Source organism: Centruroides vittatus, unplaced genomic scaffold, assembly GCF_030686945.1.
Source record: "Centruroides vittatus isolate TY-2023 unplaced genomic scaffold, ASM3068694v2 contig_742, whole genome shotgun sequence".
Lineage (NCBI taxonomy): Eukaryota > Metazoa > Arthropoda > Arachnida > Scorpiones > Buthidae > Centruroides > Centruroides vittatus.
The window spans coordinates 25,630-41,237 of record NW_027122478.1 but is presented as its reverse complement, the minus strand read 5'-3'; the positions used below and the strand labels follow the sequence as shown (position 1 = coordinate 41,237).

Genomic DNA, 15,608 nt, shown 5'->3' with positions numbered 1-15,608 from the left:
TTTGTACAGACAATGGGCAGTGTATTTTTAAACTTAAAATAACAATTCCCACTTCTGAGCTTCGGATTTCTTTAATTTATTTTTGAAAGCGTAAAGTTCCAAAAAACTTATTTATATACACTACTTTTTCTTCCAAATTTCTTTAAAATTTATTTCAGAAGTGTACAAAAAATATTTTATAACTTAAAAAAATAATATAATTACTTATTAACTCGTAAAATAAATTAATTTATATTAAATTTTGATGATTAAACCACACCAAATTGCTAAATTTCTGTAGAATATGGAGTGATAATATTTAAAAGATAAAAAAAAAAACAAAAACTAATAATTAATTAAAATAAATAATTTTATATTATATTAAAATAATTAAAATGAAATTATTTTTTAATAATTTACTTAATAATGTAATTAAATAATTACATTTCAAATTTATAAACTGATAAAAGTTATAAACGATGCCATTAAATTATGAGGCTATAATAAAATTTCAATTCGTTTAGAAGTTCTTTAATAAAAATTAGGTTAAAGTCATTTGTAATTTGATGTTTTCTTTAATTGATTCATAGATCGAATATATAAAAACGTACAAAATAAATGCGCTTTATCTCACCATTTCCTTCAAATTATTAATTAAAGTGTTATATTGAATCAAAAATTGTAAATGTAAAAGCACAAATAAATGTTTTTATTAATTCGTAAAAGTATTTGTTAATACAAAATTAATGCAAAGAAGAATCGTTAAAACAAATCGAGTATACGCGAAAGTAACTTCAGTAAAACCTGTCCAAAGCGGAAACCTGCCTAAAAAATCGGGAAAAATTCTTAGAAATGCAGAGATTTTCTAAACCTGTTCATAACGGAAGCCTACCAAAGCGAAAAAAATACGAGTCCTGTTCATACAGATTTCATTGTAGTGTAATTTCTCTGTTATCATCGCTTTCACGTCTATTCTTAATCCGTTTCACTTGATAAAAAAAGAGGAAACGTGCGACATAAATACAACTGGTAACTGATGACTGAAACTTCTCTTCCATACCATTTATCTTAGGTGTAAAAGTGATTTTAATAATGATATGAATGCCTAACAGGAATTATAACACAAGCCTTAATAGAATTGAAAGTAAATGGAAAGGATCCATCCATCCTTTAATAAGGATAATTGCTAAATAATTGTCAAATTAATCGAAAAAAAGTGAGACATTTAAAAAGAGAGAACAAACGTAACCGAAAGCAGACATTAAAAAAATAAAACAAAACAAACATCACCACAAACGGATGACAAATTTTAAGACCTAACTGATCAATGGAGCGTTTCACAAACATAATAAAAAAATTATAAAAAAGAACTATATTACGGTAATTATTGAAACAGGAAGTTCTATTGTTTCGTTCTTCCATCCGTCTCTATTTACTTCTGTTTGTTGAACTTAATAATGTTAAAAAAAATATATAAAATTTAATATCTGACACAAGCATCGTTCCAGAAAATGATTTTTATCTCTTGAAAAATTTTCCTTTCTTTAGAGGATGGAAGAATTGGAAAAAAAGTAAAATTATATGTTAAATATGTATAATATAGAATTATCTTTTACGGTCGAATAAACTTATCAAACAGAATTGGTGAAATCAGGAAACAGAAATTAAAATATGTCATTGAAGTGTAACACTTAAGGCTATTGCTTAATATCCTTAAGTGTTAAGGCTATGATATGATGCAATAGATAAATATATCCATTAATGTATAATGAAGTGTGTTGAACTTTTCTAATTTTAAAATGTTTCAGGCATATATATATTCAGACTCTATAGTTTCTAAAGAGTAGCTAGAAGTTATAAGAGATATCTTGCTAAAGAAATTATACATTGTGTTTCTTATATTATATGATATTGGTATTCGATGAATAATACAGAATTCTTTAATTCTGAGTCGGAGAGATTTGTGTCTGACACTACGTTACTTCCTTATTGACCAAAAAATGAAGTTAACAACCATGTCAAAATTGTTTTTAGCAGTAGACCTTTTGTTCATCTGCAGAGTAGGAGGAAACTGCATCCTAGTAAACTATTAAAGCTTTTTTTTAAGTCTTAATTTTAAAATTAAATTATAATTCTGTTTGCATGTAAAATCAAATTTAAATTTTCAGCAAACTTTCCTGACCGAGAGACAGACAGACTCCACCAAAACTTAAAACACTAGACTAAACATAAAAGTTTGTTAGAAGAATTAAACTATTATAATTTTTATATAGAAAACTATTATTAAATTTTATAAAACCTTTAAATTAGTCACTTAAACTTCTTTATAATAAATGTTAATTTATTGGAATTATTTCAAATTTGATACTATTTGATATAGAAACACAATAAGAACAATTAAACTAAGATTAGTTTATAAGTTTTTAAGCTAAAGTTTTAAAATTGATGTAACGTCTTAGAAATTTACAAACTTACCATGTATAGTCCTTCTACTTCAAACTCGATGGAGAACTATTTTACAACTGAAGTAAATGTTTGGTGTCAACATTCATTTATTATAATGTGGGGGGAATTCGAAGCCGGGGAGGAAAAGCGATATATCTAGACGAGAATATCTGCCCTGATCCAATCCTTAGGCGTCATGCACCAGTGAAGAAAACCGCCTTCGGTATAGACTTGTCTGCTTTCTACCAAACACACGTGTTCACTCCCATTGGCCTTGATTGCGGCCATTCAGATAGACTCACTCGATTACAATCGATTTTAATCAAGATTTTTCCATTTTAGATTAAGGACCGTGATTTTTACGTGTATAGAATTGGGTCTCCTTAAGGAAAAATCTGAACAATGGTGGAGGATGCTTTAGTTTTTGGAATATTTCAAAATTAAATTTATTTTTGTTTGATAATTTTTGGTTTTGACTGAGGAAGTTTGAAACTTTCTGGCATCGCTTTATAAAAATGAAATTATTATATTGTATTATTTAAATTTAATTTTGATTACAGCTTTTATGGATTAGATACTTTCGTAAATTGATAGTTTTTATGATTAATACCTACAAATTAAAAAAACTTTGTGGTTGTTCATCAATAGAATTTAAGATAAATATACTCAAAGAACTTCGTTTTTGATCTTCTCTTTCTTTTTTTTATTATAGTTCGCAATACTTAAAGCTAAAAATGATCAATTTTTCTGATTTCGAGACTTAATTAAAGATCAAAAAATTGATTTTAACGACCTCTAATTGATTTTAATTTTGTAAAAATTATCTACTTCCTTAATGTCCAATCGACAAAAGTTTAAATAAAGAATTAAATTGTCATAATCTAGTTTAATGTAGTACGAGAAGACTAATGTGAAAATAAGATTTAAAAAGTTTAAAACAGTTCAACACACCATACATTATTCTAATTTAAGCTTTAACGGATTTGTTTTTCCGAAATGTGACACACAACTTGATGCACGATTCATATTGCATGTGTACAAAACAGTATACAGGCATAAAATAATGCAATTTCCTACTAACGTCGGAGACGATCTCTGGATGATAATTTTAAATCCTTACTAAAATCAATAGATATTTCACACGGAAAGTGATTAAAATATTTCAGTTCCCACAGAACCAGTTTCTGTGTGGCATTTAAAAATAAACTTATTGTTAGTATTTTACATCGTATAAGCATCGCATTGTCTTACTTTTCTTTTTTACGTTCTGTGGAATTAGTTTTACGTGCTTATTTTTCTCTCGAGTTCCTACAACCTTATTTTCTCAGATTAGCAAAAGAAAATACGCTAACGAAACATCTTACTGTGTACTCATTCTCAACTTTCCTCAATTAATTAAGTTCCAAATTCACTTTTTACAATGAATCGTGTCCATCCACCGTGTGTTACTCCATTTAAAAGTAATATAAAATGTATCTAAATGAAGAGTATTTGCAAACTTTAATTTAATCTCGAATAGAAAAATTTGTAATTTTCTACAGCTTAAAATTAATTCGATCGAAAATAGACGTCGACAATAGAGACTCGAGTAAATCGATAGGATCACGAAAGCGACTATTCATTTTCCTTCTAGGAAAAATAATATTTAATCTTTGAATATGTTAAAATTTTAATATTGTTGCTAATCAAATCCGATTAAATGTTGTAGTAACAATGGAATTTCTGAGCTTTTAAGTTTTGTTTCGGTTTTATTTTTTTTATAGAAAAGCATTTAGTTTCACAAATTTCCATTTTTGAAACGAACGAGAGCTCTTAAAAAGTTATTTAATAAGATAAAATGAGTGTAAGAAAGAAGTTTAAATTTAAAATTTTAATTAAAATTGTGTCTTTATAATTCGTTCTTTCACATACCTCAAGTACGAAAAGTCAGGTGGAGGAGTCGATCTTTATTTCGAGGTTTTTCTAAGATTCTTTTGAGGAGACCCCCAGAAAGCGGAGTCAACCTTTATTTTGAACGTTTTCTGAGGCTTTTTTGAGGAAAAGAAGAGAAAAAGAAGATAGATTCCTCCGTATGTCTTTGTTGTGTTCGTTCCTGAGGCATGTGTAAAGGACGGATTATGAAGCACCCTTTTTGCTTTGGAATGTTTCTGCAAATTTTAAACATTTAATTAAAACGAATTACAAGAAAATATTTATATTTTGATAAAATGGATTGTTTTTTTTTGTAGTTTACGTAAGTTATAGCTTATTTTTTAAACAGAAAATCTGTATAAGTTGGTTTAAATTTCATTTTTCAGGCCGTTATTAAGCAAATTCTTTTTGTAAATAACTAGTTTTCGAAGTCTAAAATTAAATAAAAATCTACAAAATAAACACACACATACACACGCTCTCTCTTCGGATTATAGTAAAATTTTAAAATTCAAAACTGTTACGGTAAAATGATCACAAATTAGACAAGTGAACAACTTAGATAACATCGAAGCTCTCATAATTCAGACATTAATAACCTGAATTTTAAAATTGTTAGTGGATTCACCTCAAAAGAGAAAAATCTCAGCAAGATTTCAAATATTAAATTGTTCAAGCAATAGGAAGTTTAACTTCATAAACTTTCCTATTTTTTTAAAACTGAAATAACTTGTTTCTATACTTACAAACAGCGTCGACCTCCTCACCTTCGTAAATAAGTTAATTAAAATATTACATAAGAATAGGAAGAAGATTTCAATGTGATTTATACACATGTCTATACAATATCTAAGAGTTTATATACAGTGAATATAAGTTTGCTCCTTCTACATCGGGTTCCTCTGTGATATAGGTTCGACTTACGTTGCTGCTTTCAATTTAAAAAATGTTAATTTTATAAATGGAAAGTTTCCATTCATTCGAATAGCGGAATTATGATTAACGAACATTGATGTAGATAGCGTTTGAAAAACATGAACGTAAATTGAAGTAAGGAAAATAATCAGATAGCTGATTAGCTTTTAAACTAGGATAATCAGATCAGATAATACTTTATCAATAGATGACAGTTATTGGAAACGATCCTGTTTCAATTAGAAAAGAGACGAACGATCTCGTAAATACCATTATCAAGATCAAATCGAACCGTTAAATGTAATGAATCGAGCTGTTTGACAAAGAATTTATTAATTATAAAATAATTTCCTTACTGTAAGTCACTAATAAAGGGAGTTGTTAATACAAGAGCAGCGAATCAAAATGCCACACGAAACACGAATACCGAATTTTTTTGTAAGGTCAAACATCTTTCGTACTAGAAGTTAAACTTCCTGAATATTTTCCTGTCCTTGAATTATTGCCAGTTTATAGTAAATTTTAAAAATTCTTTATTTTTCATACTTCTCTTAAAGTACGAAGTTTTTTCTGATATTAAATATAAGACAGAACCAGAACAATAACACGGCTTCCATTCGTAAAAATAACGACTGCTTCGTAATAAAATCAATCCTATTTTACATACATATCAAACAAAGATTATATAATATAAAAGAAAATGGCAAGACAATTATAGAAAATGGATTAAATTTACTTGAACTAGAAAGAATTTAATTTGTTCTCGATGTGCATATCGTGCAAATTGAGGAAGGAGTTTTATCATCGTAGATAACTTATCAGTTCCAAGATCCTAGCTCAAAAAGTTTCCTGATGATGAAATACGCTAAAAACATCTTCATCGGAATCGTTAAAGTATAAATTACATTGTACACTTTCGTGTTTCTCCTCGCACTTAAGCCAATAAGAGATAACGTACCTATTTTTTTATTATTTACTTTTAAAAATTACAATACTGTTCTATATATAAAATTAGCGTGTTTTATCCTACTTTGCTTGGTAATTAATTAATTTCTTTTAATTTATATACCAAGAAAAAAAAAATCGTTATTTTATTTTCTTATCGATATAAACTTCGTAAACAAGGAGAGTTTGTACGTTGTATTTTTACCTTTTTAAATTTAATTTTAGATATGTACGCTTCAATAAATATAATAAGGATACCGGGTTCTTGATTTATACGCGTTTTTTTAAATCTTAAAAATAGTTAAGATTTAGTTTAATAATTTATATTCGTGTAGCTAAAAATAATAATAATAATAAAGCTATGTATACATTTTGTTCTTTGAAGCTAGGCTGTTGTCCGCTTAGAACGTTACCGTAAAATCTTTTTAAACGGTTATATATTTATTAAAAAACATTCGAAAGATATTTAAAAAGTCGTTAATAAAATTTAAATATCTTTCCTTCCAATGGAGGAGTATAAGTTCGTTACACTTTCTACCTTCACGCACTAAATATTACATTGGGAGATTGCCTCAAGAATAGCTTTTATCTTCTTCTTCCATAAACGTTATATTAACGACAATGGTTTGTTTCCAGGAAATCCATTCGGGCCTCTGAGATTATATATATATATATATAATATAATATATTGTTTACTTCTTAAATAGGTAAATGCTTAGGATTAGATTAGGATTCAAATATTTAAAAGTTTAATACAATCAAACCGCTGACGTGAACGTAAAAAATGCCTTTTTGTTAAAACAATTCCCGAAGAATGGCCGCTTTTTAAAGAGATTCAACCGTATTTATAGTTTATACTATAAAATTAATAATCACAAAAGCGTACGGTAGTTGAATTGACATACAGAAAAGGCTAGCATTTATAAAATACTAGAATTAGTTAAAATTTGTACAATTAATAATGTACAGTGCACGCGATACTTTTTTTTTGGACTTCCCATGGGCATTAAGAGAACTTTATTCCATGTCAATCGTGGGCATGGGAGGGAGACGGTCCTAACTTCTCCGAGACTGAACGTTCGTGTAAAATGCATGCATTTACACGTGTATTTTTTATGGACAAAATAAAAAGTATAAATTGTAGATAAATAAATTAGAAAACTAGAAAAAAAATTATCCTTTTTTTATTAACGGGTTTTCAAAATATAAGTGAAAAAACAAAGGAAAAAAAATTCAAAATGCGATTAAAAATATAAACATATAAATAGATTATTCTTTCACCTAATTTTATTACTGTATTATTATAAACTTATGACGTTAATTTTTTTGGAGAGTAGGTTACATGTTTTATTTTTTAAATAGCAAATTTATTTTTAAATTATTAAAGACTGTCATCAATGACGTATGTTTACAAATATGATTTAAAAAATATTAACAATTATTCATCCTCGCATATATGCGATGTACTGATAAAGCTGATTAAAATATTTTTATAATATGACTTTTAAAATTACATACATTCCGTCGAAAAAACCTTACAAATTATTCGGGTGATTTAAAATAAAGGGAGAAATTAAAATACTTTGCCCGAAATTTCTTGTAAGCTTAAACGAATTTTTAATTCCTTTCTCAAATATAAAAATTGCTTATAAATGTAAAACCCGACTGATATATTAATGCGTGTGTATAGATTAGACTATATTTTTTTGGCGTTTTCCGTCTTGTGGGCATTAATAGGGCCTTTTTTTAAAGGCCATCGTGGATAATGGTGCGACTTGATATTTGGAGACGAGGCCCGACGTATCCGGAAAATCCCGAATCCCCCAGAAGTACAGCCTGACACCGTCTTCCCATGCTTATTTTTAGTAAGTTCCTATTGTAACCGAATAAATTATCGTTTTATTTTAAACCGAAATATGACAAGTTTCTAAAGTGGTTGTAACTCAATTTTCTATATAACGTTGAACTACACAAAACAATTAAAAGTAAATAAATTCGAGAAATGAAAATCGATTATTCTTCAATATTAAAAGAATAAATAGGAAATATTATATTACAAAAATTTGGATAATACTATTTATAATATTTTTAAAACTTGATAAAAGGGGGGAGGAACATGTAGTCTACGTGTCAACATGCTATCGGACACGAAGCGTACTATAATATGGGAATTGTAAATGCCTCCACGTGATGGGGAGGATAAGTAAAAACATGACACTCTCATGAGACAAAAATGACTAGAAAAACGTTATATTCGACAGTTTATGAAAATCAATAGATTTAATCACTTTCCTTTTAATTATAACAAGCAATACATTACATAAACATAAAAGAAAAAAGTTATGTAAAAAATTATCATTCCTGCTGTTAAGACTGAAGAATTATTTACTTATGAATGAATTTTAAAACAAGTTATTGTTTATTTTATCGAAATTGAAAACTAAAACAAAAACTAAACACTACCGTTTTCTTGATGCTTGAAAGTAAACTGTGTTAAAGTGTATAGAATCAATCAAAACATTGTATCTTCATTGTTTCGTTAACTAGAGTAGGTCTGTTCATTTTCTTTCGTTAAAACAAACTGCATATTTGATTACTATCCCAATTTAAAGTTATTTTTTTTTGTGTGAAAGGATGTCAACACTCTTCAGTTATTTGTTATGGTAGAAATCTATTCGCTTCGCTGTAGAATAGATTTTTCTAAGATTAATCAACCCATTCTATTCACTTATAACGTTAAATGAGGACCTGGATTTATCTGTTTTTTTAAAAAGAAAGTTACGTGACGAATGTTTCTTTTCCTAAAAAAAAAAAAATATTTCCAATCTGTTCTGGTAGGACTCTATCGTTTCTATTATAAAATCTTCCTGTTTCGTGACAAATAAAATTTTGCCTGGCTACTGTTTATTTCTGTTTGTAACAGAAACGTATTACACTTATCAGAAAATCTGTTTTAAGCTATAAAAGCTTATTTAAAAAAAAATGCATGAACTATAAATATCCATAGCAAAAGAAGAATTGCTAATCACTTATTAAAGTATTAACAAGAATTTCTGTCTTGAAAAATTTGATGATATAATTGCTACTTTAAAATTCATTCATTACATTGACTTTCGATGATTAATTCATAGAATTATTTTTAGAATTAAACGGGAAAATTGCATGTTTCTAATTTTAAATTATTGGTGAATCTATTGAGAAAGTAGTGACGCTTAGCCTCAGATTCCTTAATCTCGGATAAACCTTAAAACAACTGTTTTGGATGGCCTATTGTTACCGGTTACGAAAGAGATCCCCCATTATAATTGAAGCTTTTCAGTGTATCAAAGTGCCAAAAATGTAGACCACCGAAAATTAGGATTTTGAAATTACCTTATAGTTGAATATCGTGGAGCGATGATCATTGTGTGATTTATTAAAGCTAGTTAAGTTAATGAAAGAACTGCTTGTAACCAATGATTTACAAACAGAATTAACTGAATTAATAGAAGTATTGTTTTCAGTTTTCTTTCCTGAAGTGTTTGGTGTTAACATTTACTATGAACGTACTGTACGTAGGCGGAAAGCGTATAGTAATAAAAGAAAGTCTAATTTTATTTTTATTTTTAGATTACATTCCTTCTTTACTCCATAAATTTATTATAGGTAAGTAAATGTATAAAAAACACAATTTAGTGATACTGGTAGTCACAATCGAATGACTTACTTTCTGTTTTATTTACGAGTCCGTGGAACATTTTTAATACAATGTAATTCTATACGAATTTTGTGATTTGTATAGAAATCGAAACGTAAGATAAAAGACAGTAAAATAATGTTAAAAATAATTCTTATAGATATACTGTATGTATGCAATTTACAAATGTTTATATTATGTAATACATATAATACAGTATAAACACGTGCAGAATTATTTTGAATTTCTTAAGTATAAAAATCAATCATTTGTTTTCATTTTGACTCTTTTCCCCCTTTGGACGCTAACAGGAACCCTTAATCGTGCCCATCATAGGTTCGGCCAGTCTCACAATGGGAGCGAGCAGTTGGTTGATATCCGGAGCCGACCATCCCCGAAAGATCCATCGATGGCCGAATGGATAAAACCACGAGTTCGCATCTGACTAACGGGCTGACCATGTGAAATTTTTCGGGTCTTCTTTACGTATATAACACCCGAATAATAGCCATAGGAAGTCCTTCCAGGAGGCATTTATCTCCCATTAACCGAACCAAACCATTACACCATCGAAAAATTCCTAGGTTTTTCGAGAGTGGTTCCCTAGAATGGTGTCTGACGTATCGGGTCGTCTCTTCACACTTATATTAAAACATTTGCGCTATCCATTGTTACATTAAATGTCTTGCATAATAACATTTTATTCATTTATTAGTGTCTCGCTACTGATGATTAAAATTTTTGCATAGTTATTTTTCACTAGTTTCATCTAACATATAACAAAACCTTTCAATAGTTTTGAAAATGTAATTAATTAATCCATTTTTCTATCCTATCTTCTTTAATTTAATAATAATAAAATTGCATTTAATTCGTAAAGTTTTAAAAATCTATCAGAGTTGAGAACAAAAGAAAAAAAAAGCAAGAAGACTGTTAAATGTAAACAATGTCACATTTTATATGCAATTTTAATTTATCCTTATAAATAAAAACTCCTGAAATGTACTTCTTCATACCTCTAAGTTGCGCAGCCGTTGACAACAGAGACGTTGACAACAGAGCCGTTTTAGAGACGAGACACAGTCTCATCAAAAATTTATATCCAATATAGGTTTATTTACTAAAACATGAAATCGAATTTCAAACCAAATTTAATTTATTTGAATTACATTAATAATAATTGATTGGAACTGATGTTAATAAGTTCTCTTTATACCGAATTTTTCAAATCAACTTAAGGACCTTGGCCGTACTTTATAAAATTATCATTTACATTTTTTAAAAAAATAAAACACATTTTTACCCTAAAAATTAGGCTTTTTGCTACTTATAATAATTAATAATGCAAAAGTTGTTTTTAAACAAAATTTCATAATAGATGGCACCACAAACAATTTTAATTTCGTGCTATTGTATCTTAGTGTTTTTCGCCGGATAAGTTACACAACTCATTGTTAGTGTATTTTTTATATTTTTTTTATTTAAACCTAACTGAAATTTCGATCTTATTACATAGTTTCATGATCATTCCACCAATGACTAAAGATGACATATCTCGCATAGTTTGTATATGCTCAGAAAGCAAAGCACTGGGAAATTTAGTTGTTCTCTAACCAATCGCCAATAACAACTTTTGTGGGCGAAGCAACTTGATAACACTGATAATTGTTGGTTCACGTCTGAATAAACTTTCCCCCGAATCAACACAATTTTTACATAAAATTACATTGGTTTGTGCATCCGTCTGTTCATTTTCTATTAATTAATAAAAGTGTACATTTTCTCCTCTATTAAAAATAAATTTAAAGCGATTTACATTTGGAAATTTGTAAGAATATTATGAATAATTCAACATATTAAACAATTAAATAAATTTAAAATTTATTAATTAATTAAAACTAACACCCAATATCACATTGAATTGTTATATGTAACAGTAAATAATCATCTTTGAACGTTACTTCCCTGATTTCTTATTGTCATAAATATATTTATTCCCTTTTCATAGCCAACAAATGAGAGACAGTACGAATAGACAAACATACAGTAAGAATAATAAAATCACATAAACTATAAAATAAATAATTATTCCAGTTTTAAGAACAAACTTTATTTTGAAACAATTCCGAAAACGAATTTCCATAATCACAAATGTCTACGGACTTTCTTCCATAGACATTTGTGATTATGAATCAATTCTATTAAGAGAACTATAGTGCGTATATCTAGTATATCAGAGCCCCTTTAGCCGTCACTCGAGATAATCGAGTGACGTTTCCGGTCCCTAGGACGAGGACCTAGGGGCAGGATTTTGGGAAGCGTCATTTACAGCGATGACGCATAATATGTAAATGAATGGATGCAACGAACAAATTAGACAATGGTTCAATTGTGAGTTATCGTAAGAGGTGTTTGTAAGGATGTGTTGTAGTAAAGTCGAGGATATCACAGAATCTTCATTTGGTGAAATATTGCTGACTGACGAATTACACGATACATACTTACCAGGCACCGAGGTTTGCGGTGATCAAGTTGGCGGCACCTTCAGGGCGAGGCCATGTCACGCGGATGATGAAACATGTAATTTGTGATACGTCTAGCTACTAATCTAGCTCCAAAACCGTATCAACAGGCCTTGGATTCGAGCCTCCAGATTCCACGCGTGTTTTCGGGCCCTCAACTATTGTACGAAATTAGACCAATTCAAACCTCACAGATCTTCGAAATTCTAAACAGTAGATTTCAAGAACATTTGGTTAACATTTATGAATAAAGGCATGTTTGCTTTTTTATCAAAATGGCGGCAGTCAGGCTATCTCGCTTGTCATGAGTAAAATAAGGAGATAAGCCACCAACGGTTAGTTATTTGATCAAACACTCCAGTGATTACGCTTTCTAAACTCACGGGTTGTGACTGTGTAGTGAACTTATGAAATGTGTCGTACGTAGTCATATTATGTTTATCACTAAAGTACAGCAGTGAATGGTGATTGACTGTTAGTCACCAATTAACTGAGAGCATTGTATTACTCGTCGAACTAAAATGTCGAAAAAAAGTAGTTCATATTCAAACAGAAAATCAACGTAGCTCAACATCCGAGTACATGCAGTACATGGAAAATTATATTATCATATAATTAGTTTAGAAATGATACATACAGTTAACTGACTAAATTGTGCAAGTAAATTTTTAAACGAATGAGTAACTAAATTACAATATAATTTATATTTTTGTTGTATTTTTGACTGATTGATGTTATCAATTATTTGAATCATCACTTTAATGCGTACTACTTCAGCTGGATGGCTTATGAGAGTTATACAGCAAAATGGAAAACTTAAAAATTAATTTTTCTTCCGATACAGCGAAATGGTAGATAATGCATATGCAGTTATTTTCATTCATTGCACAATACAATGAGACAACTTTCCAAAAAAATATAAGAATTTATCTTGTGCCTGCCAGGGATCGAACCTGGGACCTTCCGCGTGTTAGGCGGATGTGATAACCGCTACACCACAAGCACTCGATCTGGTTGATGGTCAAATCTGATCAATAACGTACCACTGAATTACGTCCATCGTTCCGACCCGAAAGCATTTCGCCCTATTGGATTTAACGGTTGCGTCGTAAGCCGCAATTCACGATTCGACACAAGTCAAACTTTCAAGCTCATCGCGTTTCGAAATTAAATTTAAACTTAATAATCATTTTTATGAATGGAGACAAAGCCGGGATTACATTTCTCTCACAATTGCGTCTGGTGCATGAAACTCCGCGCTTTCGTATGGAAAATACTCGTAATTACAAAAAGTTCATTGCCCGTTTGTTCATGACTAAACGATTTCTTCTCCGGTAATAATAAATCCGAGTTTATCTTTAACTTCATACAAAGCGTTCACACTACTTTCATTATTATCCACATTGTGTAAATAAACATATTCACTGTTATATAATGCAAAATGCATGTAGAGCTTCGCTTTAAGCGTGCAAATTTAGTCCAGGGATCCTCCATGTGTGTTCGGCGAAATCTTCAGAGAGTAGGAGGCACTTTCTTGGTTCGGATAGCCACAAGTAAAACGCAAATTGATTTTTACTGAGTGAACCTGCGGTCGAGACATCACTGCGTTTCCAGATTATGAAACAGAAATAAGTCATTGAACAAATGTTCCCGTTGCTGTAAATTCGACAATTGCGAATTAAGTTTAACAAATTATTCCATAATAGGGGCTTTGCCCACTTGTTTCCAAAATTCGCAATTTTTAACACAAATTTCATTGGACTCTCGATGCGCTGTTTTTGCTTTTTATTTCCAAACTCGAGTCTGACCTTTGCCGAAAGCGAACGCACAAAACACACGGACGCTAGGTGAAAGGTTAATTACGAGTTGGCTTATCGCGAGCGTCGTTTCAGGTTAACAAACGAAAATGTTGGTAATTGTTAACATCTTTTAGCGAACAGCGGTCTCCAGTGGCGCAATTGGTTAGCGCACGGTACTTATAAGCAGTACTTGTGAGTTATGCCGGGGTTGTGAGTTCAACCCTCACCTGGGGAATGTGACAAATTCTTTTTAAAATTTCCTTTCGTTATTAGTAGGGTTGGGCGACCGGCTTTCGAGTATTCTTTTTGCGCTGTTCGGCTATCATTATAGCGAGAGAACGTCGATTCGGTGTCCGGTGCGCAATTCTTACAAATTTAAGCGACTTTAAGAAAGCACACAGATGTTTCACAGGAAAGCGATGAGCGTTTCGATGTATTTGCTCAAAATTGTTAAAGGGCCATCTACGGAACGCCGAGCACAGATTAACGCAAAAATCCGCGAAAAAAATTTACCTTGTGCCTGCCAGGGATCGAACCTGAGACCTTCCCCGTGTTAGGCGGATGTGATAACCACTACCCCACAAGCACCTGCAGAAATGTTCTAGTTAACTCGTTAAAAATTAGCTTTAGATAATCCTTTAATACATATCCTGATACAGGTCTTGTAAGACAACTCGTAATACAGGTCGAAAACCCTACTTATTACGAGTTGGCTTATCGCAAGCGTCGTTCGGGATCGATTACCTTCGCAAACGAAAATGCTGATAATTATTAACGTGTGTGGGAAAGCGTCATCTCCAGTGGCGCAATTGGTTAGCGCACGGTACTTATAAGCAGTACTTGTGAGTTATGCCGGGGTTGTGAGTTCAAGCCTCACCTGGGGAATAAGACAATTTTTTTTTATAATTGTCTTTTGCTATCGGCCGATTAGTTGGACTGGGCGCTTGACTTTCGCGTATAGTTTTTGCTCTGTTCGCCCTTCATCATAGTGAGCAATCGTCGATTCGGTGTCCGACGCACTTGATATGGGCGTGCAATTCTTACCAATTCGAGCGACTTTAAAGAAGCGCAGAGGTATTTACAAGCAAGTAAAATGCGTCTCGGTAAATTGGCTGAAAACTATAAAAGGGCCGTCTACGGAATTACGGGCGGAGATTCAGTTAAAAATTCGCGACACTTCCCAAAGACGTAAAAAAAATTTATGTCGTGCCTGCCAGGGATCGAATCAGGTTGTATGGCGAAATCTGGTCAATAACGTGCCTCTGGATTACGTCCTCCGTTCCGACCCGGAAACATTTCGCCCTGTCAGATTTACCTGTCGCGTCGTTAAGCCACAATTCAAGACTTGACACACGCCAAACTTTCAAGCCCATCGCGTTTCGAAATTAAATTTAAACTTGATTTGTATAATGTAAT

The 15,608-nt window shown here is 30.8% G+C and overlaps 3 non-coding genes across 3 annotated transcripts; 2 read left to right on the top strand and 1 right to left on the bottom strand.

Moving 5' to 3' along the window:
* Positions 1–13,325: 13,325 nt before the first annotated feature.
* On the bottom strand, positions 13,326–13,398 carry TRNAV-AAC (transfer RNA valine (anticodon AAC)). Its single transcript has one exon. It is a non-coding gene; the product is annotated as a tRNA-Val (tRNA).
* Positions 13,399–14,336: 938 nt separating this feature from the next.
* On the top strand, positions 14,337–14,427 carry TRNAI-UAU (transfer RNA isoleucine (anticodon UAU)). The gene is given in 2 exon segments: positions 14,337–14,374; positions 14,392–14,427. It is a non-coding gene; the product is annotated as a tRNA-Ile (tRNA).
* A 559-nt stretch (positions 14,428–14,986) lies between these two features.
* Positions 14,987–15,077, top strand: TRNAI-UAU (transfer RNA isoleucine (anticodon UAU)). Its single transcript is given in 2 exon segments — positions 14,987–15,024; positions 15,042–15,077. It is a non-coding gene; the product is annotated as a tRNA-Ile (tRNA).
* The last annotated feature ends 531 nt before the right edge of the window (positions 15,078–15,608 follow it).